This window comes from Haliaeetus albicilla, chromosome 7 (assembly GCF_947461875.1).
Source record: "Haliaeetus albicilla chromosome 7, bHalAlb1.1, whole genome shotgun sequence".
Classification (NCBI taxonomy): domain Eukaryota; kingdom Metazoa; phylum Chordata; class Aves; order Accipitriformes; family Accipitridae; genus Haliaeetus; species Haliaeetus albicilla.
Genome location: NC_091489.1, coordinates 18,884,754 through 18,910,695, shown reverse-complemented (window position 1 = coordinate 18,910,695; position 25,942 = coordinate 18,884,754). Strand labels below are relative to the sequence as shown.

The 25,942-nt window shown below is 41.0% G+C and overlaps 2 long non-coding RNA genes across 4 annotated transcripts; both read right to left on the bottom strand.

Annotated features, from left to right (window-relative positions):
• Window positions 1-209: 209 nt before the first annotated feature.
• On the bottom strand, window positions 210-2,689 carry LOC138685850 (uncharacterized). The gene is made up of 2 exons (XR_011325234.1): window positions 2,527-2,689; window positions 210-1,442 (listed from the first exon to the last, which is right to left on the bottom strand). It is a non-coding gene; the product is annotated as an uncharacterized lncRNA (long non-coding RNA).
• A 1,088-nt stretch (window positions 2,690-3,777) lies between these two features.
• On the bottom strand, window positions 3,778-19,905 carry LOC138685849 (uncharacterized). Of its 3 annotated transcripts, none has more exons than XR_011325231.1 (7): window positions 19,262-19,905; window positions 16,637-16,733; window positions 13,626-13,668; window positions 12,981-13,063; window positions 8,282-8,381; window positions 5,689-5,890; window positions 3,778-3,943 (listed from the first exon to the last, which is right to left on the bottom strand). It is a non-coding gene; the product is annotated as an uncharacterized lncRNA (long non-coding RNA). The 3 variants fall into 3 exon arrangements; XR_011325233.1 differs by having other exon boundaries at window positions 12,981-13,039; XR_011325232.1 differs by lacking the exon at window positions 16,637-16,733 and having other exon boundaries at window positions 12,981-13,039.
• Window positions 19,906-25,942: the final 6,037 nt, after the last annotated feature.

The following is a 25,942-nucleotide window of genomic DNA, read 5'->3' as shown; positions in this document are numbered from 1 at the left end:
ATTGGACTGTCTGTGTGTGATTCAGTGAAATGGATGCTGTAGTCCGAAGAGAGGTTTAAAACATCAGCTATTGTGCTTCTGGCATTTTCCTCATCTTTCAAAAGGACCATCTTCGGCTCAGAAGTTTTCTACTTTTTTTATGAGTATATTCTAGGCGATGACCTGATTACAAATTGTGGGCAGAGAATAACACAGAAATGTCTTGCTGATTTCTGAAAAAAATTCTGAAGTTACTATTCATTCAATTCCACAGGAAATTAGAAATATTAAGGTCAAACAATTTTCAGCTTCAAAGGTGGAGGGCTCAAGGCACTTACAGTTCTGTATACCTCAAAATATTCTGGTGATTGTGGTGCAACAACAAGATTCACAGAAGTCAATTCAGCAAGAAACTGTTCACATAACGCATAAGGACAGCAAAGTCCATATGGTAATGGTCAATATTGATTGATTCGGTGATTTCTGCAGCTTTCCTGTTCAGGAAAAAAAATTATATATACACTGCAAATTCAAAACCTCTGCAATGTAACAGAACTAACAACATTATCTAGTATGAATATGGTCAGAGACTTTTTTACTGAGAAAAATCCAGCAAACACAGACCAAAAGAATTACTGAGGGAATGTGGCTGGAAAATAAAATCAACAGGGGTGCTGGAGGGAGCACTAAGGAAACTGTTTATTGAACCATAACCTGTTCCATATAGGGTAAAAACTGGTTTACTCTTCCCAAACTTTGTAGGGTTTACTGATTCACTGATTCGGGTCAGAAAAAATAGAGTTAGCTAAAATATGTCTTCTTCAATTTGTATTGCATTAAACAACAACATCTATGTATTTCTTTTAGCTAGCATGTTTATTTGATCAAAGGCTTTTTCTGGGTCCCATTAATTTATGAACGAGATCCCATGATGCTTGAGCACTTATGTTAACTGGCTTAACATAACCTTTGCATGACCTTTGAGCTTGTAAAGTATTTTTTAAAAAATTTTAGCAGTCTTTCTTTGGACTTGTCAGAGATGATTTATATATTTTGCACTTTTACATGTCTGCTTTTAAAATTTGCTAGACGAATACTAGTTATGAAGATTTGTGTGTCTGGTACTTCAGTACTTCTTCATGTAAGATAAGCAGATGAGATTAGCTCCTTTTTATAATGTGCTATAAACAAGTACATATATATATATATATACATACACATATATATGCTGAGCTTGCTCAGTTTCAGTTACTGATAATCCATAAGCACAGAACAAGACTTGCTAATATATACTTAATGGGTTATGGACTTCAGAGACAATCAATAAGGCAGTCGAACACAGCAAGGTTAATTTTCTGGGGTTTTCTTCATACTAGAAATGACAGCCCATGTGGCAGTAATCATCTGACCCCAGCATATCCAGGTTGTAAAAGGTTTTCCCACTGCTGGACTGAGCTGTCTTCCTAAAAGAAAAAAATTAAAAATATTTTAAAGATTATTATAATAGATGGCAAATTTATCACCTTGCTAAACCATCCACAGGTCTAATCATCTCCACCGACAGGACACATATCTAATTTCAAGACTGAATGTTTCTGTCTTCAGAGTCCTTTCATGGATCTAAGCCATATTTATGCGAACTCTTATCACACTGCTATGTATGTTTAACAAAACACTGAAAGCATCTACCCTTTGACATATATAGTCTTCATGTAAGTGACTATAATGTGTTATTAAGGTCATCTCAGCCTTCTTTTCAATACATTGATGAGTCTGAAGAAATATTTACACCATGCAAAAAGGCACAGTGCAGAGACTCCTAACCAATGACCATTATGGGCACCTGCATGGCACACGTGCTTGATGGAGGTAACAGCACAATCTCACAGAAATCTAGCCACATCTTTGCACTTCAGCTCGTTAGTCCAGATGAAAGCATGCAGTAAGTTATCTCTATGGGGTCTGCATTTGGAGATCTAGATGTAACAGCTAAGTCAGCAGTACAACTGGGCAAGTTCCTTTACTCCTGGAATCCAGGCTTGGTCTTCCAGCGTTTTTCAGCTCTCTACAATACCTCTACAACATTTTTTTAATTGTGAACATCTTGAACCGAGTACAATAATTTCCATATAACCTGCCATTTGACCAGCAACTGAACCTGGCAGAGAGCCCCACGTACTGATGCTTCTCTCAGACTACTTCTAAGACTAGGGTAGGGTACCAAACCATGGCCGGGTCCTGTACCTGACCTGTGCCCAAGCATCTCAGAGGGACACAAAGTGACAGAGCACCCAATAGAAGCAGGACAGAGTGGCATTTATAAACGTTTACAAGAAACGATTGAGGTTAGGTAAGGGGAAGGTTGTAGAGTTTTACATAGTAGTATAATCTTTTGCTCTACATACTTTTGACCCTTAATGTTTTGTTTGGAAGATGCTGCTTGTGTGTCACTGGCAGTTAATAGTGACAGTGATTCCCGAAGGAAACTCATCCATCTCCCAAACTCAGATCAGTTTTCCATGTCAATAGGGTTCCAAAACCGCTCACCACTTTGTCATAATAATTCTTTTCCAGTTTCCATGCAAAGAAATGTGTTGTCACCCATGGCTTCAACTCAGTAATGGAATGAAATCAAGAACAGGGTGAAGACGTACAAACACAGATCCAGAGTCTGGTACTCGGCCACCACCTTCTATGCTTCATTTTTCTGTCCATAAAATAGGGAAAGAATTTTCCAATTGATCATGATCCATAAAGGTATGGTCCACTAAGGAGCATTAGTTATTCAGAACCACAATAAAAACAGATATGTAAATTAAGAGAGAAGAGGGGGAAAGGCAGTAAAACAATTATATTTACTACTGAGGGTGCATTGTTCTGGCACAAAAATTTGTATGATAACCATGCAAGCTGTAATACTGGACACAAAACAAACTTGCTAGGCAGAAGCCCTTTAGGACTGATTTACCCTGCAGTAGGGTAGACCCATATCATCCCATAGCTAATGCAGCTATGACAGATTTGGTACCTGGCTACACAGTGCTAGATGCTCCCAGGTAAATATAGCTCAGGTCTCATTTGAATAGCCATAATTTAATTGTAGCTTAATAAAACTACTGGAGAGAATAATTTTTTTTTTTCATTTACTTGAGAAGCTTTGTCAACTGAAATAAATCACTTCATCCTGTTAAACCATTTCACAGTGAATATGCGCAAAGGGGAGCAGAGCCTATTTCAAAGCACTCAGCAGTCAGCCAAAGTGACATCTCTCTGACAGGTGACACATTCCTCCTTGCAAGTTTTGGAAATTTAACACAGTGTGTAGACTCTTGTTCAATAGTTATGTAATGTTCACAGCTCCTAAGGGAAAGACTAGGATATCACACAGAAGGAGAAGTTCTTGTACACATAAAATAAGCCAATATTCAGATTCTGACAATATAAATGAGTTGGTGTCTGTTTCCTAGTCTATTGTAGGAAAGAAAAATTAGGTACACGGCCCCTTCTCTGTCATTTCTAGCCTCCCCTTTTCAGCTAGTCAGCAAGGCAGTACCATATGCAGTGACCTGGCTAATTATTTATTAATGACAATGGTTCATGTATTAAGTAGTCAGAATGCTTAAACAGTAAGGTTGCTTCCTTCCACAACATGTTTGCCATCTGAATTAAATGGATCATAAAAGTAAAGCATAAAAAATGTAGTAAGCTTACATAATTTCCCAATAAAGCTCTGATTCTCAAAGGCATTTAAGCATCTAACTCCCAGTGAAATAAGTGCCTTCCGCTACTTACAGATACAGATCAAAGTTTTGGCATAGGTACCAGAATCCACACATACCTTTTTGGTCCACCAGAGTAGCTCTCTTTTTAATGTTTTAGTCAATGGCAATAGAGTGGAGGAATTCTGAAGAGCAGTTTGAATGAATCAGAGGGATGTTGGTTAATATAAGCTCCGCAGATCCCGCTGGAGAAAAGCAAGTTAAGAATTAATAGATGGAAACACTATGCCCCCAAAAAATGCTTGCTCCATATGATAAAATGTTCTCATTAAGCTCCTTAGCTCGCCTTAATTTTGGTTCCTATTTCTGACTTCAGCATGGACACTGAGTGAGTCACTTCAGTTCTGCACTAATTTCGTCTTCCATCTTTCAGTTTACTTAATGTGGATTTCATCTCTCTCTTGGCTGAAGTGTCAAGCTGCTAAATAAATATCAAGACAGTATTTGCCATGAAATAGTGAGAAATAATTAAGAAAGCCATTCTATATGTAAAGAGAGGAAATACTCTGAAATCTGCAACGTGACAATGGCTCCTGAAAAACTTTTTTCTTTTTTTTTTTTTTTTTCTTTTCCTGAATTCAGAGAAAAACAGAAGGAGCTCATCCTGTTGTTTGGGCTACTGAAGTCACTTTCAGAATATGGGGTAAAAGTGATCATCAAAACAGCACTTTAAGAGAAAGAAAAACAGCACTGGGTAGTCAGAAGTACTCTAATATATTAGGTACAAAATTAGAAGCTTTTTGGTATGTTCCCATAGGCTTTATTCAGGCAAGCCAACTTCTTGAATTGAATTTGTCTGCTTGGAATTATATTTGATTTCACAAAGGTAAAATGCCTGCAAGACATACAGGCATATGGGATTCAGATGATTGCAGCGGGTGACTTCAGGGTCCTTATTTTTAACCTTTTGGGCCATTTCTGCCTGGATCAGACATGGATCCAGCGTTCCACAGAAAATGCTGACACTTCGAGCACAGTGGCACCAGCTTGAGGCTGGAGAGTTTATTCAGGAAACTGTGTGCCCTTCTTTGCTCAATAAAGTAGCATTTTTTTATTTCCAGAAATAATACATATTTCCCAAATAGCTGATAAATATTCTTAAGTCAGAAAAGTCTGCAATGTGGGAAGGACTGTAAGATGCATAGGAAACTCCTCTGCTTCCCACGAGGCCGGCAGCCAGGATTCCCAAGAGGAAGCTCTCTGGGGTTGAGCTGTGGCTGCCTGGTTGCTATTAGACCAAGGCTGTCAGGGAGGGTCTGTTGGCTTCTGCATCCATCAGTTGGTCGTGTTTTTACTGGACTCATCATCTCTCTGCTGGTGTTTGGCTCTGACTGCTCTGTGTTGCTTGGGCAGACACATCAGTTTGGAGAGTTGCTTCTTGCTGACAGTGCCTGGTTTGGTGCAGTCAAGGAGGAATAGCTAGAGCACAGCCTGGGGTTATTGCAGCCACAGCTCCAAACCTATAGTTAACATGAAATGGGGTGCAACTGATCAGAACTTGTGGCTGACCTGCAGAATATGTCACCAGGCATCAGCTGGCCTCTGATAGCAAGGAAGTCAGAGGAACCACCCTGGAAAGGACAACAGCCTACTCCGGGCCCTTATGCCTTTTCCCAGTCATGAAAAATGTTTTCCCTACATACAGGCACCACAGTACTGTCCTCTCACGAAAGGAAGGCACGCGGCCAGCCCAGCCCAACGTTGAAGACCACTGACCAGGACAGTAGGCCAGCTGGTGTGGCTGGGGCCATCCCGGGCTCTAACGGCACAGATTCCAGCTGTGAGAAATAAATACACTGAATTCACAAAGAGTGATTCTCCAGATCAAAATAACAAGTTCTTAGGCATGAACAAAGACTGAGATTTCCAGTGATCAAATGAGTCAATAAGTAAGTGAATCATAGAAAATAGAGCTGGCTGGGTCACCTACTTCATCCAAATGACATCCCAGGACATCCATGTCAGAACTGTTGATGTCAATCTTGTAATGAGTTGGAATTAACTCGATGCAGGACAGGCAGATGAGCAGAGAGCAAGACTTGGAAGAGTTAAACCTCAGGAACAGCCAGGCACTCAGAAGATTTACTGTAGGTGGAATTTCATTACACGGAGAAACTCATGGCTAGAATAAGCTGCCAAAGGAAACAATAGAAGCTACTACCTTACTTTAAAGACTTAAGAAAATATTTTAAAAAAATAAATATTTGGTAGTACATCTGCCATCTCAAAGGATACCTAGCTTCCTTTCATCCTTACAGAGTTCTCTATTCCAGCTGCAGGATATTTTTCCTCGTTGCACTGCTAGTTCTTTTTTTTTTAGGCTTAAAAGCAGCATCTGCTACATTTTAAGTTGGTTCTCTATGCTCACCCAAGCTACCATTAGTACCAATCCCAGCAGAATGGATGTAAAAGCAGCTTTACTCTGCCTTTTGGCCTTTCCTCAGTTTGAGGACAAAGAAAATGGCTGTGTCACCTCCCAGGCTATACCCCAGCAGGCTCAGAGCTGCTCTACTCATTGCCTGGCAGCTATGGAGTATAGGGCACCTCGACAACTGCTCCAGGCTGGAGAACAGGCTGACACTTAACCATCCCTCTCTGCTCGCAATTTGACTTGTAATACTGGAGTTTGGCTTACTTGTCCTGGTGACAGGCAGTGCATAAGGCTCTTCATGGGACCATGAAGGAAGATCCTCTAAATCTCTAACCTTAGCTGTGACAGCAAAAAAGAGTTAAAAAAAAATTTAAGTTCTGAATTTGGAAGTTATGATTAATTTCTGTGTGGGGAAGGAGAATTATACATGTATTAGTTTCACCATGTGAGGAGCATATTTTTGCCATTACCTAAGTAATGAAGCTCCAAGGACAAGAAAAAGGAACTTGGAAGCCCTATTTTTCCCATTTTGATCCAACAGCAGCGGGGGTCGGTGCCTCCTATGTCAGCTTGTTATGAAGAGTTACTAAGAGGTTTTTCTACTTGTCAGCTTTCTGACAACTCTCGAATGTGGTAAAGGTGGGCTAAGAGATGATTAGTCACCACCTGCCTCTAACAAACAAGTTCTCTTGAGTAACTCGTGAAATGTTTAACTATGAATAAACTCATTTAAAGCGCCAGCACTCCCAAAGGCCATCTGATGGCAATCAGGCCATGTTACCCTTTCCAGGAGGTGTCTTGAGCACTGTCCCACAGCGCAGCTCTGCAGCCACAAGCTCCAGTCCTGAGTGCCTCTGGATGCCATTTGGGAGAAAACCAGGGGAAGAGGCACATAGAGCAGTTTATGCTCAGTGCACAAAAAACATTTGACATTTTGCTCCATGTCACATTAGGCATATTTGGACAATACAAGACCACTGGGTGTAGGGACCTGGACACCGTTCCCTGCCCCTGAGCTGCTTCTCCTGCAAGGGGAGCATGTGCATCACGAGTGCAATACAACAGCCACAGCTTGGGATGCTGCCTGTGGCTGTTCTTCAGTGCTACACCTTGCTTCTCAAATGGTGCAAGGAGTTTCAAATGCCCTTCCTGCAAGTTTTTGTGTCAGGTGTGTTTCATATATACATATTATGGATAGGAACAACAAAAACAATAATATGTATTATTTTATTACTTATTGAGTCCCTTTAATTCCTCCACTCTTCTACCATTTTAACTGAGTTCCCAGCCTTGTGCTTTCAGTCCACTACACTTCTTACCTTCTTTCTCCCATCTCCTTTATTTAGGCTCTCCAGTCCCACTGTATGTGTCAACATCAGCATATATTTTGCCCCCAAAGCCCAACATTAAATTTATAGAGCACCTGCACATGTACTCACACACACACAGACACACACAGAAGTATGGAAAGACATTACAAAAAGAAACCTTACATCTGAAGAAGTCAATGTATGTCTTTAGACTCCACACTTTTCTGCCAGAAAATGGTTCCCTAATTTGTTATAATACTTGTCTAATAGTAGCACATAGTCCAAAAGCCAACCCACACAAAACACCACAGTCTGGGCTGCTGGTACCTGAATAAATTATTTTGCACATTGTGCCTTGGGCTGTATTCAAAACCGAGTCTGGCAGCATCCTTTTATCATTTAATTTGGAGTGTCTCATTCCTTTTCTCTGCTGGACTTGTCTTCTAACATATTTCATAAATACACTGGGCACCAAGGGAAAGTTGGCAACATTCATTCAAAAGACCTGCTTGAAGAGAGAGTGGAATATGATAACTGATGCCTGTGTAAGATGATGATGAAAAGGCCCGAAGAGCAACCATGATGGTAAACAAAGGAGTAAGTGGAACTGGCTGTAAAACTCAGAGTTCAGTTGCAGTGGTTGAGACATCGAAAGCTCAATGCACTGCCCTGCATAGTGATGGCATGACAGCTTCCATCCACATTCATCTAAGGATTGAGGTAAACATTACTCTTGCCCCTTTGCTGGGAGGTGGGCTCTGCTCTCTTCTGGGAGGGGGCTGTATTCCCTTTGACATCATCCTGAAGTGTGATGGCAGGCAGCTTGTTACGTTTCTACTTACCTGCTGAAAACCAGATTTCGTGTAGTGTTTTCCTTTCTAAGGAGCTGTAGGATGAGCTAGCAGGCTGCTAGATAAACACCCAGATGTGTATTTGAGAGATCTAAGTGGAGGGAGAGACAGTATTGTAATTCAGCTGTTAAACCAAAGGTTGTACATGTAGCATTAGCTGAGACATTTTCCCAGGTGAGAGAAATGACTACCCAAGCATAGGTACCATTAAAGGAATTCACTTAGTAAGGCAAAAGCAACGCAAGTTTCTGGAATACAGCAGACCAGAACCAACATTGGAATTGTAACAGAGACTCATATCCAGATGAGTCACAGAGAGTTTTAGACCTTTTGAGAATAAGACATATTTTAGCAAGACAGAGCAACACGTTGAATGCATGTTTGTTCATCTGACACTGGGAATGAATGTCTGCCCCTTGTCACTCTGAATTTTGGTTCTCTCCCATTCAGTTCTCCCGTCTTTTCCTACATGATGCTGAACAGAAAACCACTTTCAAGATGTTCACTTCATTGTTCCCAAGGGTCATATGGTTTCATTTAGATAAAAAGGCTAGGTGATTTAGAAGGGACAAGCAATTATCACACATGCTTGTTGCACCAATGCCAGTTCCTTTTGAAGCACAAAATCCCACAGCTGCTGTTCTAAGTTTCCACGTCTGCTCCAGGCTGGAAGAGTGTTTTCAGATCATAAAGGAGAGTGAATCCGCTAAAGAAGAGCAACTTACTCCTTTGGCAAAGGCTAGAGGTACAGGGTGGGTGGAAGCGGGGGCAAGGGGCAGAAAGTGCCATTTCTCCATCAAGCCTGGGGAGATGCTTAGTTTTATGCTAGCCCGGTCACTGGAACACTTCCCCATGAAATACAGTTTGCCATCCATTTTCTGAGAAGCACACTTCTTTGATTCCCACAGAAGTGCATGCTAAAAACTTGATGGTATAATTTTGCCTTCATGTAAATCATCATCCTTCTATATAAAGAATATTTTCAGTATTTTCGGTGTTCAGTTACATTATGGAGTGCGGTTCCTGGCTGCTAAGCTGGACTTTGCTGTCTGTGTTTAAATTCTTCAGGCTGATTTATTTGTGAACAATCCATGTTGCATCCATTTCATGACATGTTGGGGCAGTTATTCATTTAAAACGCTTTGGTTCCAGTTTTGCCCCGGATAAGCAGACACAGCTGCCATTGAACTGTAAGGGCACATGAAAATCAAATGATCCTGACACCCACACCCCTGTAATCCATCCCCTGCTATCCGATACAGGACAGTCAAACAATTGTTGAGTCTGCTTTGAGATTAATCCACTCTTGTTTTAACAGGCAAATAGACTGAGTAGCTTTTTCTGAGACTGGACTTCGTATTTTCTAATACAGGAAAAAAAATCCATTCTGTTCATAGAAAGCTGATCAAAGAGATGAAGAAATCTTCCTTGCACTGATTAGTGAAGAAATCTTCCTTGCACTGAGTAAAACTTTTTAATTTGCTGATTTGCTGAAAGATTCACAGATATGCTAGATAACATCCAGGGTCATAGTAAGGGTCTACAAAACCATCTCTGAAAAGATGCATTAAATAAAAAAATGAAGTACCTTCAGTGCTGGTGAGGGAGAACAATTTGTGCTTCTGCAAGCATAAATAGCTTAAATCCACAAATATTGTGCAATTTATGGACACATGATGATTGCTACAGAACTGACAATTATCTTCACATCACCAATGATGCTTTCAACTATAAAGCCCTCACCTCAGTCCTGGTGTCAGCAAACTCTTTATGACAGAAGGCAAGGTATTTGTTCAACACAAATATAAAATATCACATTGTCCTTCTCTACTAATACTTCCAAGGAAAAGAAAAAAAACCAACAACAATCTGCATAACGTCTTTGCTCTCCTCTGTCACTAAGAGTGAAAACTTCATGGAAGACATAACAAGTCTGCAGGAAACCTTGAAAAGGAAATAAAATTTAGAATTTCTTTATATTCTATACTTAATTGAACTACCTGAAAATGAAGACTAGATGGAAAGAGTGGGTTTTGTTGAAGGTAAAGGAAGGAAAAACCCTTGCTCTACAGTAATTATAGTTTGCAGATCTGAAGTCATCTTCATGTTGATGTTTCTGACCTGAATTGGTACAGTTTGGCTGGTTGACTGAAACCAATACTACCTCAAGCAGAGCTATAACCTGTTACTATTATTGTTAATTAATAACTGCTTGTTCAAAAAGTACTTAATGTATTTTCCCTGTTTCTTTACAGTTAGAATATCCAAAGGGATTTCATGTTTCCATTAGAATTTGAATTGTCTTCAAATGCTTTTCATGTCTTAAAAAGTATTGCAGGAACTTAGAAGTAGCCACTAGATGAGTCCAGGTGTCACAGCTAATATCTGTGAGCCTAACCCAAAGCCACAGACTTCAGCAATTTTTGCATCAGGCTGTGTAAAAGAACAGATCAGGATACAAGAACTCTAACCTAATCTAAAAGCTAAAGCTCAATCAGTATAACTGACTCCGCATAGCCTTATATGCACACTTAATTGCCATACTCAAAAATAAAATAGTAACAATAAATGTGCTAGAATTCAAACATCTCTTTATTCAGCACCCCAACACGCTGCATGCAGTACACAAAGGTAATGAATCCCTGGTCCTTGATGCTAAGCATTTAAATAACATGCCTACATTAAAAGTGTGCTATTCACCTCAGTACTTCTGAAAATTGCCAGAAAACTGCCCAAAGGTGAAAAACATGTAAATGAGCTCACTTTATTTCTTTCCGCAGAAAGTCCCTGTGAAGCTGATTCAAAGCAGTGTTGTCCTCTACAGGGCCAGTTTGCACAACAAAGTGATCCAAATTACATATTGTGCTATTCCTAAATTATCCATGTTCCCAAAAGAATGTTACTTTTTGCCTTTTCTGTTTGCAGGTAAGTTCAGGATGGTGAGGGCAAGACTTCTTGTACCTGTGCTAGGAGTAACTGGACCCGAGAAACAAGCTGGTGTGTCTGTGCTATAAGACATTTCCATGGTATTTCTTTCACTGAAGAAAGAGGAGGATGGATGATTTTTCATTAAAAAATCAGAGTGTCCAATCCAAGCCAGGTAAGTAGCAATGGACCAAGTGGCAAGTGTTCGGTGGCTTTTCAGACAGCTTTAATATCAGCTCAATTCATTACTGTGGACACAGCCTATACAAATATAGCAAGAGAGTCATTGTCAGATTAAAAACCCAGTTTAATGACCCACAGGAGAGACCCTTTTAGGGGTGAGTGGCTGGCTGGAGGGAATGGGGGAAAAGGGATTAGTGGAGAGGTCTGCTCTTCCTCCTTCCTTGCTATAGCTGTTTTGTGGATCAATGGAAAACCTGTTTCCAGTTTTGCCAGTTTGTCATTTGTCAACCTAAGTAAACAGACCATTTAAAGAAACGTCATTGCGTCACAGGAGCCCAGGACTCATTCTGTTCTGCTAGCTCTCTCCAATGCCAAGATTAACACCTGTGGTAGGAAAAGGTAACATAACCACTAACGCTGCGTGTTGGCATTCTCACCAGCCCAGAACAGGCTCTCACTCAGTATAGCCAAGTGCTCTTTCTTTCCCCCCTTCTCCTTCTCCCCAGGAAGGAGAGATTTTTAAAGATTCAAAGGTAGAGAACGACCTTCAGCTAGTGCAAACTGGTGTGGCTTCTCTGACTTTTTACACAAACTAAGGAACTGGTGCCAAGAACAGAGTTATTTTCTGTAGGGAAGCAGGAGAATATAAATTTAATCCTCACACTCTGTTCCACTGAAGCTGGCATGAGAAGCCACTGCTGAGTGACTGCTGTTTACGTGTCCCACTTCCAGCTGGTTTTATGAGCATATGTTATATCTACAGGAGATATGTGTAGGGAGCGGAAACAAAGACACTATGGAGCGATCTGTCTTCATCAACTGGAGAAATGCTTAAAAAGAGTACTTTTTACACATGGAATCAGAGCTGTGCCAGTGCTGAGGAATAATTTTTACAGGCAAATTTGAGGACTAAGGGGGCACAACTAGCAGTGAAACCAGAGAAGTTCTGCTGGGGGTAGTGGAGCAGAGCAGCGATGTCCTAACTCTGCCCTGTCAGGAGCCCAGGTCCTTCCATGAAAACCTCCTCTCCATCACTTCACTATGGGCAGAAAGGACCAGAAGGTGTGGAGGAGACCTTGAAAGTGAAAGATCTGCCAGGGTGGAGACCAGTCACACCCTGCAGCTTGCTGTGGGAGCCCGCTGCCCCCAAAGCCCACGCAACCATCAGAGCTCAGACAGCTGCTTTAGGCGGCCTCTCCGCGGAGCTGCAGATGGGCCTGGGACAAAAAGCACCTTTACAGTCTCTGTGGTTCTGAGCAGCCAGCAAAGAGGAAGGTATTCTGCCTCTTTCCAAGGTCAAAGCTCGTCTGCAGAAAAATCTGTCAGACAGATCCTCACGAATCATATCAGCCGTTCTTCTTTCCCAAGGATTTTGTTACACTTGCTAGTAACAAGATCACTTAAGATTTCAAAATGTTTCATGAAGAAAGGAAACCTTTTGTTTCAGTGCTATTTGTCATCTGGCAATTGGTTACTCTTTACTGCGAGCATTTGATTTATATTGTGACAGCATGAAAAACTCGATGGAAAATAGGTAACTCACTCAGGGTAGTTCATTTTAGATATAAGAGATCCTGCATACCTTGATAAGTCCAGATCAGCAGTTCCTATATTTCTTCAGTTCTTATTCCCCTAAACCAGCTTCACAGGGACACAGAGATAAATCTTAAAGCAGAAAATGGTATTTACATTGCATTCAGACAGTTGAGGACCACCACTGTTAAGCTTTACTAGAGTAAGGACTAAGTCCTGCTAGCTGATATCCAGCAGATTTCAAGAAGGAGCTTAGCTCAACTTATTACCCCAATAAATGACCAGCTTTAACATTTTTGAACAGGCACATAAAGCACATTTTCACCCTTTCTTCTCCCTCCTGCCCCCACCAGTGCAAATACTTTCAAGCTTTTCTCACACAGAGGTAGTTCAGGATTTTGAGGAGAGCTAGTGAAATGATTCATTGGGCAAAAACTCAAATGTAAAATGCCTTACTTTAGGACAGATTTACAAATGCAGCCAGGGAACAGTATTCAAATTCCCAAATCAGTGCAGGAAAAGAGTGCAAGGCAAGGAGAAGAGGGAGTTGCTGGTTTCTGACCTTGCTTTCCACTTGGGGGAAAAAAACTCAATGCTTCCAAAAGACACAGAACTCCCACTCTCTATTCAGACAATTAACGTAAGAACAGTTCTGACATATGTAGAGAAAACTTGCCAGATTTATCTTCTGTACCTTTCTAGTAATTGCTTCCAGTTATGTAGCATGGCTGCAGTATCTGGAAAATGAAGTCAAAAGTAGCAATCAATTAAAAAAAAATCTTCTCTAGTTAAAATGGTTTGTTACAGGATTGTCTTGCAGGAAGATTCACTTGTCCTTTAAAATCAACGCAGATAAATGAAAACCCTGATCCAGAACTTGCTCCAAAAACCTTTGAAATCCTATAGTCAGGCCCTTTAAGTCTGAAATGTTTTCCCATACTCAGCATCTTTTCCTTCTTCTTAGGAACAACTCCAACATTTCTGTCTACACCTGCAATTATCTGAAATAAAGTTCAACATGGAAAACTCATCTAGAGGGGAAGTATGTGTTTAACATATCTAACTCAGGTCATTCAAACACCAAATTTATATTCTCTAATATAATTATATAGTCACAAAGGACCAGACTTTTAAGCTACTTCTAGGTATTTACAGATCAAAAGATCTTTTAGAAAACACCATTTGGCAACCAAATGCCTGTAAAAATGAACTCTGGCATCTACTTTTCAGTGAGCATGGAGGTGATGCTTTTGCCAAGCAGGTGGAGTAATCAGTGACCAAGGGCTTGATTTTCTAATGCCCATAACTGACTTTTTCCAGTGAAATGCATCTGAGCCAGAGGTTTGCAGTGACAGAAACCAGCTATCAACCTCTGATACATCAGCATTAGACTGTAGCTCAGAAGAGCTTAACTCTGAAAGACTATACATCTGTTAAACATCTTGGCATTTCTGAAAAGCTGCCTGAGATTTTATTCCTTGAATCAGCTTCTAGGTACTGGTCTTGTGGCTCTTTTAGCCCAGTCGGGGCAGCACTCTGAATATAGCACATCTTCAGTGAGATATGCTCAGATATTCAGGAATCTGATGGCAAGATGTGGGCCAAAGGAAAATAACACATCCTGGTTTTCTCAATAGTTACTAAGAGGGAAAATTAAATACTTTGGAAGTCTGTAGTGTTCATGTACTTCTTGCCTTTTCTTCCTTTTTCACATACAACTTGCATGTAAAAGTGTGAGCTGAAATTCTCTCATGCTTCAGGATATGAATCACCTGTTGATAGACTTGGAAAGAAAGTTCCTCTAATAACAGTTATATGTAAATATCCTCTGTCGGGTTTCTTGGGCTGGGATTCAATGGTCTTGTTAAAAACAAGTGAAAGGGAAATTCAAATTGTAACTGCTCAGCAGTGGTAATTTGTGATCAAGGTATGATCTGGCATGAAGGGCAAGAAGGCCCAACCACAGAATGGGTTAAACTGGCTGGAAGCAGGAATCCCAGAGACAGAATGACTTCAAGTAAGGGAGTGAGGTTTCCCTTAGTGCTGAGATAAGAAACAGCTGCAGCATTGTCTTGTAGCAGTCCTGGAGTGCCAAGGGGCCACCTTCAGGAAACAGAGCTGGGCTAAGCGATGGACCCAACGCCAGGTTGAAGTGCCTGATGTTGACGCTCACAGGATTGGTGCTGATGCAAGTGTATATAAGGTATTGGCTGGTGCCACGTCTTTGCAGATTCCTTAGATCCACTTATGGTGGTAGGACTCTGTCTGATGCATTGTTCATCAAATCTTTATATTTAAGCACAAACTAGTGATTAATTTTCCCCAAGGGAGACAATACAAATTCCCCAGTGGGTGGACACAAGACTTGTCCAGTTTAACAGCTCACATCTTGCAAGTCAGCTGATGGCCCTCTGACCCAGCAATGCCCTTCTCTGCACTGCCTTGCATACGGTGATGAAAAACTAGTTTTACTTAATCTTTGCATACCTACCTATATTGAAACCATACTCCATTCCAAGTATTTTTATGGTGCTTAGTTAAAGCATGTAACTGGGAAAAAACTTTCTTGATTAAAAATATGGGGAACTCATTAGGTTATGACCATCAAGCCATTTGATTTTCCACCCACAAACCACTATATTGCTCATTTCTCCAGAACAGAACTTGAGTTGAGAGCCCTTACATTGACCACAAGCAACTTGTAGAAGACAGGTGAAATCCTGGTCCTGCAATCCAAGAAAAACGTACACTGTGTCAGGGAGGCCAGAATGTTACCTATTATTTCAGCTTCCATAGAGCAACCAGTGAAAAGTCTTTCTTTTTGCTCTCTACTAGGGATTTTTACCCTGGTTTTCAGCACTGTGCCTTTAAAGTTCAGGGCAGAAAATTGTACCTAAATACAAGAGAGTGAACTAAGGGGAATTTACGCTACAATAAAGACTCTGTACTCCTTCCCAATGTCACTACTCTCAAATCCATCCCAGGAAGAATTAAATACCACCTAATTACATATCTCCAGTCTGTTGAAAAGACCAAGAACCACAGAGGTATGTGTCAAAGAAACTGCACAAGCACCATAAAGAGAGCTGCCTAGGATCAGTTAGTAGGAAGCACCAGGCAAGTCTGCTGGTACAGTTTAGGATATCTGAATGTGGCCTTTAGTATGATTAAGGTAGAAGTTGCCTACCTGACTTTCAAAGGGAGTAAACAAGGGAGACCTAGACTCTAGAAAATTCATGGATCAGCTTGCTCATCTGAATTTAGTGACACAAACTGGCCCCTAGTCTTTGAGAGCTGGGACTGGTGAAACCTCTGTTACCCACATAGTCACTCCCATCATCTGTCTGTGCCAGAGTAAAAGGACTCAAACGCCATAATGTATTACATTAGTGCAAGATTTCTATCTTGCTATCAAACTTGTTATCGAAACTAGATGTACACAGATTGCTCTTGTTTGTCTTTCATTACAAGGAGCTAGGAGACACCAAAATGAGCAAAGTATATGTCTTTAGACAATATAAGATAAAAGCTCACACCTGCAGTAACTCAGTTGCTTGCAGTGGTCTATCCAGGCTCTTGGGCATGTTGAGACATTTTATTAAGTCAGGGAAACCCATTACAGTATGCTGGTCATTAAAATACATGTCCAGGATATACATTAATGTAATGAAGGACTTAATAACAGATTCATTTACTTTTCTGTACCTTAAATAGTCATTTAGAAAAAGGACACTCCACATCTGCTCTCTTGCTGTGCAGAAGAGCCAGCAGGCTGGTGGGTCTGTCCCCAGTGGCACTACTGCTAGTGTAGTGCACATGCATTTTGAAGACAACAAAAACACAGGTAGGTTGGTGTGGTGTTAAAGAGATTTTTAAACACAGATGTATAAACCCATAAATGGATGATTCAGAAGTGATTCAAGCAAAGTATCTCAAACCTTTGGAGAAGGCCATCCCCTGAGCATTTCCTGTATGTGAGAGGATAATTTTGGTTTAATCCTTTACACAGAAGTTAACATCTTAAGACTCACTTGCAACTATCTGCTGGTGACTCTGTTTCCTCTGTTGCCATGAACATATCTTCGTTGCAGAATCAAACCATTTGCCTTGCAGTTAATGCCTTTTGGGCTAGCCTGGCTGGAATGAGAGCACACTGTGAATAACACCTGTACTACACACAGCAACTGGCTTGCCATGCAGAGAGATTGGATTAGCAGCTGGAGAGCTGAGCTAATAAACTGTAGCTAATGTTCCCTTGTGAGCCCACTAATTTGAGTTAAAAATGCCACCCTGCTCGAATTAAGGGGCTTGTGTGTAAAAGGGATTTGCGACGGTAGCAATACACAGATTATAACAGCAAAAAACTCAGACAGTTATAATGACCTTTGAAGCACTGAGAAAAAATACAATTAATAAGTGATATAGCTTATAAAATTATCTAAACTAGAGATTATGTGATATACTTCTCTGAGTGTCACTCGGAGCCAAGGAGAAGGAAGGAGGTCGTATCTTTACAGTGTTGTTAGACCTCTCCAGATGTGCAACCAGTTTGGGAAAGAAAGGGGGCTTGGCAACCTCTGTCAGCAAGGCACATCCCCATCTGCACCAGCCTCTCTGTCCCAAACTCCGCAGAGCCATGGTGACAGCCACCACCCCCTTCTTACGTGCCTCAGACACGAGAAGCCTGAAGATGAGAGCCACAGGATTACCCTCTTGGCCTTTTCCTGCCCTAGAAATCCTACACTTACACACAAGCACAAAGAGGCTTTTCCAAAAGCCTGTGTCAACATCTAAGTCTCCTTGTATGCAGCAAAGCCAATTTTTAATACTGTTCTCTATAACTGGGGCCAGAAATACTTCTGTCTTCCAGGACCAGAAATGAGTGCCAGAAGACACTGAGAGTTGCACCTCTGGGATGTATTGACAATCCAAGTTTCACTTTAAATTAAACCAGCAGACAAAGTCCCATAGGACTATTCAAGTCTATGCAGCACAATAATACAGAGTATATAGAGCCCTGAACTGATGCCAACTGAGTCCACAACGGAAGCGGAGCAGGGTAGTTATGGGGCCCAGCCCTGGTCCCCCACTGACGGCGCAGTGCTGTGCTAGCACAGCAGCTTCCAGACCCAACCTAGCACCAACCCCACTACTTCAGGCCAGGGTCAGGGTGCAAAGGATGACGCAAAGGATGCAAAGGATGCAAAGGATGCAAGGATGCAAAGGATGCAAAGGATACAAAGGATGCAGGATCAAGCCCACTGTTTGGGCCACTTTTGGATTCCTATACTTGAAATGTTTCTTAAAATTCTGGAATAGATTGTTTTTTCTTCAGATAAAGTATCTTGTTGACCTGGTATTGATACTGCATCTGCTTGCAATTAGAGGATATGGTGCAAAACTACAGGTTTTATAGAATTAAGCCATGTAGGGAATGCATTTATGATCTTGAGTGAGGCCTAAGCTAGGTTGTGATTAAAGCACAAAACAGTTTAAGAACAGGAAAAAGGCCAGCTACCTTGGTATGTCTACCCTTCTTTCACTTAAATTTCTGTTATGCTTTCTTGCTTTTTACTGTATTCCTCACCTCATCTTTTGTCCAGAAGTAAAGCTAGGTGGCTCTTAAGCTTATTTATGCTCCTTGCTTCAATTTCCTTTCTTGGTAATTTATTCCAAATGTCAACCAAAATTTTTGAATCATAACATTCTCAACTTTTTGGAGCAATTTATAAATTTTAGGTGTTGTCGCAGTAGTGGAAGTCTCACCTGAAAGGGGAAAGCAGGATGTGATATCAAACCCTTAAAGTATGTTTTTCAATTTGACCTTCAGTGCTTCCATTTTATTCTCCAACATATGAATCTACGATGAGCTTATGGCTTTTTTTAAAACCACATGACTGTTCAGAGGAAAAAATACTAATTTGGTAATGAGAGATGTTATGTAGACACCAGGCTCACATTTGTCATTGCAGGCACAGCCTTGGGATATTGTTCGTGTTTCCAAGAGCAAAATGTAGGTGCCGCTAACACTTTCTCATGGAACTGTATATAGTTAAATGAATGTAATCTAGAGGCAGCTTCCTCTAAAGGGAATGAACAATTAGGATTTGCAGATCTCTTCGCTTTCCATGCCTCCAGGTCTAATCTCTTAAGGTAAAGTTGGCTCTTGGGTTCTCAATAAAGCTAAACCAAATATTTTCAGTGATATTTTTTATTTCCAGAATCACCATTCTGCCAAACCGAGAATGTTTTTTTAATCAAAAAAGGTTTCCTATAGCATATCACAGAAGAATGCAGAATGGCCAAAAGTGTTATTTATAAGGTACTCACCTTACCAGGAGCAGCTGTTGTTTTTCCATATGCCAGGTTAATGCCAGGTTCAACTTTTGACTGTTTTCTTTCTCCTGATTCTTCTCTGTTTGTTATTGCTAAAAGACTCTGAAATTTCCATTTTCATTCCACCACATATGGACCAAAACCAAATTTCAAAACCTCAGAAATACTCACCAAAAGAAACTGCTGTTTTCTGGCCAGGAGTAATCAACAACCTTAACTACAAATACTCTTAGCACAATAACCCAATACAAAAGAAGGGGAAATCTCACAACGAGTGTAAACATTCTGATGCTTGCAAACCAGTCCCAAATGTATTTTCAAATACATTCCTTCACCATTGCTTGGGATGCTGCCTAATGACTTGACAGTAAGTCAGTGACAGTCTAACACAGCAAAAGTTTAGTGCTTCCTTTTTTGGACATTCAAGTATTCCCTATTGTTTTGAAACCATTAGTAATGCTGCTTCTTTGCCTCTGCCATCCAATAAGCCCTTCTCTAGCAGTGACTCATTCAGGTTCTGGCACCACGTAGGATAAGGGAGAAGCGTTAATAGAAAATGCTTGGTGACATAGATAGGAGGAGAAGGGGAGGAAGCATGCAAAGCAGAGTTCTGGCTCTGTCACGTTCTCTCTAATTTGTGGAGTTTTCTACTCTTTTGGGAAACTAGAGATGCTAGGGGTCATGTCACTCCATTCCTTGGATATGCAGAACACTGAAATCCCAAAAAGCATAAGTTAGCAAGTACCATGTTATTTCATGCTGTTCCTATTAAAAAGATCCTTTATTTCAATGGTCTGTGTTACTTTTGCTCTCTGTGATGCATGTTGGATTACTTCGCTGTCTCCTATACCATGAAGCTTCATCGTTATGGAACACTAAGGCTGCAGAGCAACACTGCTCTTCCAGGGACCTACCAGCCAGTTACTAGTCTGTAGTGATTTCACCTGACTGGGATGGCCAAGAGCATTACTCTTCAGATGGGACATGACCATTGCACTCCATAGCATCTACACTTTGTATAAAATCCTCTCATACGAAAGGCAAGAGGGAAACTCCCACTGCCTTTATCTGTGCCAGTATTTCACTCTGTAAATGTTAATTTTTTAAAGCTCCATAGGGTTACTGGTGTCTTTGTTCTCTGCAATTTCAGAGCCTTCGGCAAGGTAGATGGGTATGACTAACAACACAAACTGCCTTCAGGAGTTTACCTTCTTTTATTTTCATATTTCCTCCATGTAATTAAAGAATTTAGCCCATTGTCTTCTCCTCCCACTTCAGTTTCACATAGGACTAACCCTTCTGTGTTAAAGAGGTACCTCTAATCTGCAAGTTGAAAGAGTCCCCAGAATACTGGTAGGATAGAATTTTTTGGATAACGTGGATGTGGTTCTCCTTCTTGATGTAGTGCCGACATTTTAATGGAGTCCTGTAGCTAATGGTGTAACATAACCCTGACATTAACAATCTAAAATTGATGCAAGAGGAGAGTCAGGTTCTGTATATTTTATTAGCTCTTAAAACTAAAATGGTAAAAGTAGTTTTGAAAAGAGACAGAGAGGTGAAGAGGTCTGAATAAAACTGAGAGGAGACTAAGTTCAGTTTATTTCTCATGTATTTCTTGACTATATGTCACCTTGAACTCCTACGAAAAGCACACTTTTCTATACTATTGTAGTTTTTCTTGTTTCTGCTCTACAGTCTCTTGGGACACCCACTAAAAGCATGCCAAAGGGGGGTTGGAAGGGTGGGGGCTTAAATATTTTAAATCTATTAAATAAAATAACACTTTTGAAATACTAAAAACATATGGAAATGTGTTTCCCCTCATACGGGAATTCAACTGTTCCCAGGAACAGCCTGGGTGTCAGGAGACCAGAGCAACATATGAGGAATGTATTAAACAAATGATGGAGGGAGGATTGAATAGCTCGGGGAGCTGGAAAAATATTACATAACTTTTCATCTTGAGTCTTCCCCGGACTGACAGTGCAAATGAAAATCATTAGACTCTGAAGACGGTTTGGTGGTCCATGTGGAATCACTTGGTGGTTTCTCTGGAGTTACTAATAGACAGCTTTCTACATCACAGAAACTTCCATACATTTATCACCCTTTTCAGTGATCTTAGTGGAAGCCAAGAATAAGGGTTTAAGAGAGGAAAACATTTAAGCATACGCTTAAAATTAAGCACCTGCTCAAGTACTTTGCTGGATAAGAACCTTAAAAACTGCACTTCTAATACATGTGGTAAAAATATGAAGAGCAGAAAGGAAAGCTGGGCTGTTCATGCAGTACTTGTTCTGGAAAAGATTTTATTTTCATTAAATAGCTTTTAGCAACAACACATTGTGTTTAAAAAAAGGAAAAAAGAAAAAGAAACCAAGGGTATATTCCAAAGGCTATCTGTAATGGACTATCAGAAAGGAGCAAGCGTATCAGTATCCTGTGCTCTCTCACCAGGTGCTGACCATGCTGAGTCCCCTCATGTGCTTGCATTGCAATGTAGATTCAAATAACAGATCCTATCATATTTTCCATTCCTCTACACTGGGCAATGTTACAAATACTGAAGCAACTTCCAGGTAAGTCAGTAGAAGTATACAGTAAAGTGCAGTACCAAAGAGCTCACTGGAGTCCTACCAACAAATACTGTTGTGTTAGCACAGTGCAGGCACATCTACATTGCTTCCAGTTTTGAAGCCAGCTGAAATATCACCGATTAGTGCTGCATGGCAAGGGACAGATATGCCTTCCTCTTCCCACAGAGCAGGGAATGGAGCTGCTCTGGGGATGACAGTGCAGGGCCTCGCAGTAAGTGACAGAAGCAGAGTGCTCATCCATCCCATTTTGAGAGACACCATTTTTCATTTATTTATCACATACTGCAAGGAAGGCTGAATGCACCAATCCAACCTCAGTAGGGGAACGTTGAGCAACATTGGTCATACTTGCTTCCAGTGCAGAATTTACACTAATGCCAAGCTGAAAAAAAAAATAATCTAACAATAAATCAAACTAAAAAGTTCTATCCTTCTTATCTCACACAGACTGCACTTCATTACACTCCTGAAATAGAACTGGAGGGAAATAATTAATTGGCCCACAATTATTTTTTGACTGCACTGAAACTGCATCAGCAGTATTTGAAAAAGTATTCTGTAGTAAAATGGTTTTAATTTTGCCAATGGATGCAAACTTCTTACTAGCAATGGTAATTGTGGCAGACCATTCCTCTACCTAAACTCTCTTCTTTCTACAAATTAACTAGAAACTGAGGAGATACATTTGCTTCCACCTGACTATTAAGTTCATATACTACATTATTCAGCTGAACACACTCGTGATAAAACAACCTTTGATCACCTTTTCCTTACTTTCCCTACAAAAGGATTGAAGAATCACAGGAGCTACCACATTTTGTCAGTCTGAAATGCATGGAAGTAATGAAGCATGTCTTGATTGGCTGTTTTCATCTGTGCTAGCTGTTAGAAATTACCTGACTAGAAAAATCTCTGCTACAATTTTTAAATTCTTTAAGAACAGTAAAAATTGAGAAGATAAACCAAGAGAACGTGTTTATATTTCTTTCATAATTTGCTATTTTTTTATGATACCATTCTAAAATTAGTCTACTCCAGTATTTGCTGAAATTTATGACCTAATGGATTAATTACACGGCAAAGAAAGGGATTCATGACAAATTCTCTGGCCATAAAATGTGATTCTTACTTAAAAATACATTGTGACAAAGCAGAAAAAAAAAAAGGATTTGTTCAGGCATATATATCATGGCTCTCCTTCCTGACTTCACTTTCCACCCTACTTAACACAGTTATCCTACTCCAATTCAGCCAAATTCTCAAACATGAAAGAAGCTGAAAGCATGGTCTTGCATCTTGTCTTGAAGAACAGGTCTCAAAGGTATTTGCAGACAGCAGCGGGGTCAGCACACAGTCCTCTCAGGTCCCATTCCAGCCCTGGAGGCTGAAGCACACTTGGGTGGCTGCAAGCTCTTGTGTCTCTTTTTCATCCCAGCACAACCCCTTCAGCCCAATGCCCTTCAACCTTTTCCTCCTGCACTCTGTTTCCTGACCCTGTCCCTGACCAGTGCTATGGAACACTCGCTGGGTTTCTGGACCCAGTCTTCTTCCCAAGCCCAAGAGAAGCCCAGCCCCAGAATAAGACTTTCTCTCTGGTCCCCATTGAATCTCAGCCTTTCCACACCCTCCCTTCCTGGCTTCCCCTCCCAGTTTCTTTGCCAAGCTCGCATGTCCCCACCCTGATGTCCCCAATGACATTCCTCCCTCCTTAGGTCAGCTTCCCACTTCCCCTGACTCCAACTATTCATTTCATTGCTCTCCGTGTCCTTATCCGCTCCTTTCCTCTCGACTTAAATCACACGGCTCCCTCCTGTCCTACTGCCCGGGCTGACCACAGCGGGGGAATACAGGGACAAAGGGCAAAGGCTCGGGGGTTTGCATCCCACCCCCCTTGGCACGGCAAAGTGAGAAGCTGCCTTTACAAGGAAAGCCCAGCTCCTTTGCTCGACTACAGGCAAGACCTTTCCCAGCTGCTCTCTGCAGCCACGGTGTGATCAGCCACAGGCACTGAGAGGTTCAGACCTGCTCACTGCAGCTGCAGTTTTCAAAGCACTTGTTGGATTTCAGAAGTCTGTAATGAGCAGATATACAGAATTTTTCTCCTCCCAAATCTTGGAACTTCACTGGTTTTCCTGGGGGTTTTACATGGCATTGGGAATGGGCACATTGTGACAGGTTAGGAGCTACTGACAAGAGAGTCTTGTAACAGTAGGTGATGCTACTGATAACCCATGGCCATTCCAGTTTGGCTGGTTACAATTTCTGCTTGAAAAATGTTGCTTGAGTCTAGGGGAACTCTACCAACCTATCTTCTGCTCCATGGTTTCATGTGTCCAGGTGTCCAAGCACATACATAGCTCCAGTCCTCATCAGCTTGCAGTTTATCAAGGAGATAACTAGAATGGAAAATGTAAGAGGATCATCATCTTCTTCCACAAACACTGCAACAGAGGCTTTATAGATTTAATTATAAAGCCTGAAACAAACCAAATAAACCTTAGTCACTGCAGATTACTGTGGAGGGACAAGCATGATTAGCTGAAGATGGGAAGTTGCAAGTTTAGAGTAGCATGACGAAAAGTGTAAAAATGTTAAAAAACACCTTGATTATCAACGTCAATTTTCTTGATTCACTGGAATTACTCCTCATTTACTCCTGTGTAGTGAGGTGGAAATCACAGTCGTGCAGCATGAGCCTTCTCTTGGCAGGCACTTATGGAGCATGCAAGTGTGCTACAAGCCTTGCAAGAGACACAGCAACTTGCAGCACTGCCCTCTGCTATGGGTACTCCACGCATATGACCAATAGGTCCTCCCTCTCCACGGGTTAATAGATACCATATGCCACACTGGTAGCACATTCATTTTTCTTGGGATTGTTCAGTACAGGGAGGTATGCATGCCAATTCCTGCCTTTTCTCTTCCCCTGCTATTTTATGCTAATTTTTGCTGACCTGAACCAGCAGAGCTTCCTGAAACTGGACTAGAGTTTTCAGGAGGAAGATGGTGAAAACAATAAGGAAAATATTTTAATCTACAGACAGATGTTAAGAGCTCTTTAGCTGACACGGTCAGACGCCCACCCTCTCTTTCCTTGCTCCGGGTCTTGCCTAAGGGGACAAAGAGGCAGGGCAAGTCCCAGGTGAATCAGTTATGAAATAACATCTTCCAGCAACCTGGCATTTGCTTCAGGGACAACAATCCTGAAGGAGTGAGGAGCAGGAGCTAGTGAGGAAGCAGAGACCCAGGCCTCCATAGCCCCTCCAAGCAAACCACAGCCCTGATAGACCCCAACAACTCCATCAGGGAAAAGATACGTTCCCAAAGGGAGATGAATACAGCCCTTTGGGCTATTTTGTTCCAGTCATGCCTTTCTGGCCTTACAGAAATACAGGCTGGACTTCGAGAAATTACAGATGGTTCAGGAAGGAGTTAAACACCAAATACAAGACTGCCCCTACTTTCACCCAGGACACTGTGATTTTATTACACTCTTCTCTGAAAGTTGAGAGGCTGCATGCCAAGCACTTTTTAATTTTTTTTTTTTTTTTTTTTTACTTTCTCACACACAGAAATTCTCCTCAAAACCTCTTACTTTTAAGCTAAGTGCCAAAAAATGCTCAAGTGCCAGCCAATGACTCATCCTTTAAAAGCCTGGCTTTTGGAAGGTGGTTTTCATTTCAGGAACTTGGGATTGCTTCCTGGATACTAAACATTGTGGGATCAATAATTAGAGTAGAAAAATGTCAAAAAAGAAGGAGTTTAAATATTTAAACATCAGTCTTCTTTGGGGGTTCTGTTAACTAGAGATACGTGGGAGTTCCAAGCAAAGGAAAAAACAGGAAGGCCAAGAGTTTGGCTGATGACTCAAAATGGCTGACATCCACTTTATTTTTTTTTTAATACTGAAACATATTTTAAATCATTTTAATCTCTTTTTAATAATGGAACCAGACACATACATCACATTGCCTTGGAAAGAGTAGAAACACTATCTTTTTTTTTTTATGTGGGTGCAAATGGAAAGCATATGAAGACATTCCACCTCTTCCTTCCCTGTGCTGTGTTTCACCCA